We start from the raw sequence: 6,770 nt of genomic DNA, 5'->3' as shown, positions 1-6,770 counted from the left end.
TTCTGCTCAGGTACCTCTGTTTGGGTTTTTAAAGGTTTTGACAGCCTTGTGAATGTTTCAGAAGTTAGACTGTTTATTTGAATAGGATTTCCTTGGATAAGCACATGTGCATTATCCTTTGAAAATTTCTTTTGAAGATAAAAACTTAAAAACCTTGGAAACAATAAAAATGATTTTTTATTAACATTCTTAACCATATCATTGAAAATTTCCTGAGAGTAGTTAAAATTTTGTTCAGCCATGATAGCATAGCCCAGGTATTGAATTTTCAATGGTATTTCATTAAAAGCTGTTGTTTTATTTGACACACACATCAGGAGGGTATGGAATAAAAACCTCGAAGCAGGAGGAAAACTGCCCTTTTCTAAAGTATCCTTTTTCATTTCTTCTTCTACCTTCTCTCAGAGAAATCAGTTTGGTACTCTGTTTTTGGGAAAGAGCTTTTACCTGTAAGATCATTGATTTCAAAAACCTCTGAAATGGTTTGAAGTGTGATGACCACTGGAATTCCCCTTATTGATGAAGTAATAGCTAAGGTCTTTTTGTCCTTAGTTTCAAGCTTTGCATTTTTCCAGAACTCTTGTTGAGTATCCACGTAGATGGTTTCATTGCAGGTCAACAAAGTTTTGTACTTTGAAGATGAAAGTGCATCAATCACGAAATGAAAACCTGTGTTTTTATTTGTTTTTGCAAGTGTACTCACGTAGTTATGACGGATTTTGAATGGCAGATCCATGAGAAATCAAAGGTAGTTAAGAACGAAGGAAGAAGATGAGTGATTTGAGAGAATTTGATGAAAACTGCTTTTGAAAGGAATTTTGAATTTGACTTGACAGTCAAAACCCTGTTTGGGGTTTTGATCAGGGTTTTATAGGTGGAAAAAGTGAATGCTGACGTGATAGCAGTTACAAAAGATCTGACGGCTAAGTACTGTCCACATGAGAACCTCTGATGAATAATGGATGATAGTTGTTAGGAAACCACTGATGAATCAATATCAGTAGTTTACAGTGCTGAAAATGAAAACAGTAACTGACTATAACTATCAGTGGATAAACTATCAGTGAATTAAAACACTGACCTTTAACAACAGTCATTATATAAACAGTGGTTCAAGCATGTTCCTTCTCCCAAAAAAACAATATTTTAACCCATCAGTCGTTTCAATCCCCTTCAACCTCCACAAAACACTATTTTAACCCAACACTGGTTTTAAACCACCATTTTAACTGAACACCGGTTTCAACCACAGTTTTCTCAACAGTAGTTTCAAACATCTATTTTCATCCATCTGTTGAACAAAGTTAACAGATGTACCAACCACTGTTTTATTTTCAAACATCTGTTCCCAATAACAGAGCTTTGATCATTTAAACATACCTTTGCCAATATTACAGTGCTGAAAATGAAAACAGTAGCTGACTATAACTATCAGTCGATAGTCTATCAGTGGATTAAAACACTGAGCTTTAACTACAGTCATTATATAAACAGTAATTCAAGAATCTTCCTTCTCCAAAAAACAATATTTTAAACCATCAGTCATTTCAATCCCCTTCAACCTCCACAAAACACTATTTTAACACAACAGTGGTTTTAAAACACCATTTTAACAAAACAGCGGTTTCAACCACAGTTTTCTCAACAGTAGTTACAAACATCTGTTTTCATACATCTGTTGACCAAAGTCAACAGATGTATCAACCACTGTTTTATTTTCAAACATCTGTTCCCAATAACAGAGCTTTGATCATTTAAACATACCTTTGCCAATATTACAAGCTTTTACACTCTCAAACCTAAATATTTATTTACTTAATTTAAATAACAAACATGGTTAATAATTTTAACAAAACTAATTATATAAAAACTACAAGTGTTAAACAGCATACAAAGTTCATCCATATGTTGACCCAAGTCAACAGATGTATCAACCACTGTTTTATTTTGAAACATCTGTTCGCAATAAAAGAGCTTTGATCATTTAAACAGACCTTTGCCAATATTACAAGCTTTTACACTCTCAAACATCAATATTCATTCAATAAAATTTTAACGCAGCAAATAACAGAGCTTTGATTAATAATTTTAACATAACTAATTATATATAAAATACAATTGTCAAAACACCAAAAAACATTCAATAAAATACAGGATCCTAATTCCTAATCAATTGGTGAAACTGTAGTCTCGATAAGTAAAGCTCCTTTCGGACCATTGAAGTTGTCAACATGTTGGAGGTATTTCAGAAGTTCGTTGCTGAGATCAACTTCAATCATATCCCCCCAGATACTTGTTATCAGCCATTTGTTGTCTTCAATTATATTAGTCCTTCGACGCCTATCTACATAATCAACTACACGAGGATTATTGAAAACAAACACCTTCATCTGGCCTTCTTCTTCATATCTGAGCAAATCAGCAGTTAGCTTAGCAGACTTTCCAATAACAAGCATAAGCAGCCTCTTTACGATGGTCAAAAAATGCCCTTGGCAAGGATTGACTACAATACTCTCGGGAAAATGAAGCATTCTGAAAGTCTCACTTAGAACATCAAAAGCAACAATGTTCCTCTCACCTAGTGGATACCAATAATTTGAAACCATAAAATATATGGTTTTATGTAAGACCCTATAAGCGTTTTAACCCAAAACGACGCAGCGGAAAATGAACTTCAAAATTTCTTTCTTTTTTTAATAATCTAACATACTTGAAAACCATTTAAAACGATTCCTTTAAAAGAATTACATCATTCATCTTTAATTAATGTACCAAATTTAACATGCGAATACAAACTAAGTGACCACCCTTCCATACAATCCATGTTCTATAACTCGATCTTTGCCCCCTTATCCTTCGTGATGAATGGTAATGATCTGTGTAACCTACAGTCACCATAAACAACCGACACATTAGTAAATGGTGACATTATACTTATATAATAAACACATAGCTAAATGACCATATTGCATTCTAACGACGCAAGATATCTTGTTCGATCATCCTTCCAAACTCATCCACTAGTTCCCGACATCAATTCACTTGGACCCAACGTTATCATACCTGCACTTTTCATTTCATTCTCAACGATAACATGATTAGCAACGTGTACCTTTAAACATCTAGCAAACCCACAACTTCACATAAACATATTCTGTTAAGCTACATTCATTAGATTACATCACATACGTAGTACATATATCCGAGTACATACTTACGTTTCCCATACACACGTATACACCTATAAGTTCGTACTACATACACTTACTATGAATTCTTATTTATATACACACATACAATCACATCCATTTAATTTCTTTCAAGCACCATACTTTGTTAGGAATACCATTTTCCATATATAAACATGCTTATGTACTAGTTTCGTCCATTCACACGTGTGTTATATCCAAGTATAATCATTCCTGCGAGAATCACTCACACACATAATGAAATCCACATTTACACACACCAACATACATGCTACATATTCGCGCAAGCTCCCGTACGGGTTCCGTCCTTACTTCTACCCCGCAAAACTCTATCGTAGGCTTGGGGTACCTTTAGGAAGTTTAATGGGGCATTGGAAACAAAGAGAAACGAGAAAAACATGAATAGATATTTTCTTAAGTCCCCAAATCATTCCTATTCTAATTCTCATTTGCCAACATCCAATTTTCACAACTTGGTTAATCACTTTCGTATTTGTGACCCGTTTGCTTATTCTATATGATTTCAAACATAATTAACTACATATGATCAAATTCCGTCATTCTTACTCTCATACGACTACTACATTCTCATCCTTTTATGATTCCCAATAATAAGCATATCTAACTTCATTTAAATAAATTAATAAGTGAGTTCGGTAATCACTTACCTCAAGCGTCTGTATTCGTGTTTGTTTCCTTGCATCTTCTTGACCCGTAGCCTTCCGCATTTGAGTCCGTGCTAATGTGATTCCAACCCTTTCATTCTATCATATGCACAACATAGTGAGCATGCATATTCATTCAGAATACTTTCATATCGAATCCTTAGTTACAATGACGTTTATTAGTCAATCATTAATATGCATAAGACATGAACCGATAATCACATTATTCAACATCAATGAATTCCAATACGTCATCATACATAAGACATAATCTGACTAACACATGTCGTACGATCCCCCAAATCTTACATTTGTGTCAAAATTCCTAGCCATGCTATGATACATTGTTGACTTTTAGAAAGTCAACCTTCTTAGCATATGACTTCCAACTTATGAACACACACTCATATCGATATGGTAGACCATAATAACAACTTCATGCACATTTCATAATCATGTTGTGTAGTATATACGACTACACGATCACCTAGTCGATTCTACGCATACTAATACCCTCATAATCCTACAATCAACGTCTACATTGAAAGTTATTCAATTTAACATAATTCTGCCATCTTTACTTGCCAGTAAGTCCACACATTTGATAATTAGTACTTGGTCATTTACTAATCATAATCAAGCAAATAATCCCATGTATGGTGTGCATCACCTTCAAAGCATATAGTACAACTAATAATGCACATTTCTATACAATCATGTAATAAACAAGATTACCCACATGAGTTCAATCAGTTACACCTTCCTCATATAAGTTTAATAACAATTATATCATTATCACATTTTATACCTATTCACCAAGTTCTTTCATACAAATTCACCTTCTAACTTCACTTAGACATTTCCTCGAACACTTGATGTGCATACTATTCTTTAAGCACATTGTACAAGTATCTTTTGCCTACCTTCCTAGTTCATAACATCAAGAATTATGAACATTTCTCTAGTCACGGATTGCACATGCAATACCATTAGACCATCCATACAACACCCTCAACTTCCTTATTTTCATACAAGAATTTCGTTATTAACAGTTCAGTTTCAAAACTATAGTTCCCGACCTCTGATCGGAATTTCCTTTGGAGATATTAAAGACCCATATGCCAGAAAGCTACAGTCAAAATTTTAGCTCAACCCAACGGTCGGATCTCCGGGAAAATCGATTCTAAGTGGCTGTATTTTTATAAAAACGCAAATCCGAGCTGCTATGAAAACGAGTTTAAATCTAGAGTTTAACAGCTCTATTTTACATTTCCACCATTCAAAGTGATGATATATATGTTATAAGACTAGTATACAAAAATCAAGATGATCCAACGGTTAGATTTCGAAGATCGTCCGATTCTTTGTAACTGGGTTATAGAATCACATTCTGGACATATTTGATTTATACACTTCTAACAACTTTAAACAGTGATTTAGGGAAATCGGAGCTTACCATTGTGTTCGTAGCATCAATAATTGGTTCCAGGTTGAATCTCACAAGTCCAACCACCTCCGGCCACCACCGGCCACCGCAAATCGCCGCCAAATGCCGCCACCGGCCACCCCTCTTTCTCTAGTTCTCTCTCTCTCTCTAATTTCTCTCTCTAACTTGAGAGAAATTCTGCCCAAAATGAGCCAAAAAGGGGCTTTTATACGTTGGACTTTGGTTATTTACATAATACTCCCCTCATGTTTGATTTTTATAACAATGGCCCTTCAAGTTCGGGTGAGTCACAATATGAGGTAGCCGTATTTCCCGGAACCGAACCCATCATATTTATTGATATATATTACCAGAACACATTCCATTACAATATGTTGCTACCCAACAAGTTATTTTCCCTCATTAATAATTCCCAATGAATTATAAAATAATATTTTATAACTTCATCTGAAATGGGGTGTTAGCCTAGTATTTTATTTCATGATATACTCATATGGAAACGAGTTACTCGAATTTAAAATTCGAGTTTGGGGTGTTACATTTTATCAGCATAAACTCCTATAGACCATGAATAACCACTTGAACCATAATTGTTTACGCTACCGAAATTTATTGTTTTCCATGACTCAGACGTCGTGAGTAAACACGAGCAGCAGTTACATTACGGTAACATCTGATGTTCAGCACTTTCAGATCATTGATCTGATCAAAATAGATTCCACCAGTATCAAAGTTTCGATGATGATTGTAATTGAAGTAGTCATCACACAAAACCTTATAGCGCCTTGTAGTTGGATTCCAAAGAATCAACTGACAGCAAATCCCTTGATTGCAAACTAACAACAAACCATTAAATGACGATAGAATACGTAAGTTGCTAGGGTGGTGGACATTGTTAGGAAAAAACTTAAGGTTTTGCTTCTAACAACATCCAAAGTACCAGCAACTACGTCGTCAATGACAATTGACGTGTCTTTAAAGGATAGTAGTTTCTTTTGTACTGAATCTCCTCTTCGGAGAGCATGCATCATCTGAAATGCATGACTTGACAATTCGCTATAAAAATTCTTGGAAAGATATTTGAAACGGCCAATATCTTCTGCAAAGAGCCTTGTGAAAATCTCGTCAACAATCACTTGAAACCTAATTTTTTCCATTCTGAAGAGAGCCTTGTGAAAATCTCGTCAACAAACTTTTGAAGATGATTGAGTAGATGGATGAAAACGGTAATGATCAAAACCACTGCCCAATGTATTTTATATACCCAATGAAGGCGGTTATGACTAAAGAATATGATGCGACAATCGTTAGGCTTTTAATGCATTTACATGGGAAAAATATAAAATTAAACACGTTATTATAATTAAAAATAACCTATTCATTTACCTATAAGACGCCTTTAACATATGAAAGAAGTGATTGAGTGACGTGCATTAATTGCAAAGTACA

General features: G+C 34.6%; 1 long non-coding RNA gene across 1 annotated transcript; it reads right to left on the bottom strand.

Annotated features, from left to right (window-relative positions):
- Positions 1-2,668: 2,668 nt before the first annotated feature.
- On the bottom strand, positions 2,669-5,477 carry LOC110922135. The gene is made up of 3 exons (XR_002582903.2): positions 5,331-5,477; positions 3,878-3,973; positions 2,669-2,885 (listed from the first exon to the last, which is right to left on the bottom strand). It is a non-coding gene; the product is annotated as an uncharacterized LOC110922135 (long non-coding RNA).
- Between the last annotated feature and the right edge of the window lie 1,293 nt (positions 5,478-6,770).

This window comes from Helianthus annuus, chromosome 17 (genome assembly GCF_002127325.2).
Source record: "Helianthus annuus cultivar XRQ/B chromosome 17, HanXRQr2.0-SUNRISE, whole genome shotgun sequence".
NCBI lineage: Eukaryota > Viridiplantae > Streptophyta > Magnoliopsida > Asterales > Asteraceae > Helianthus > Helianthus annuus.
Note: the sequence above shows the minus strand (reverse complement) of the source record. Positions and strands in the feature narration are given on the sequence as shown.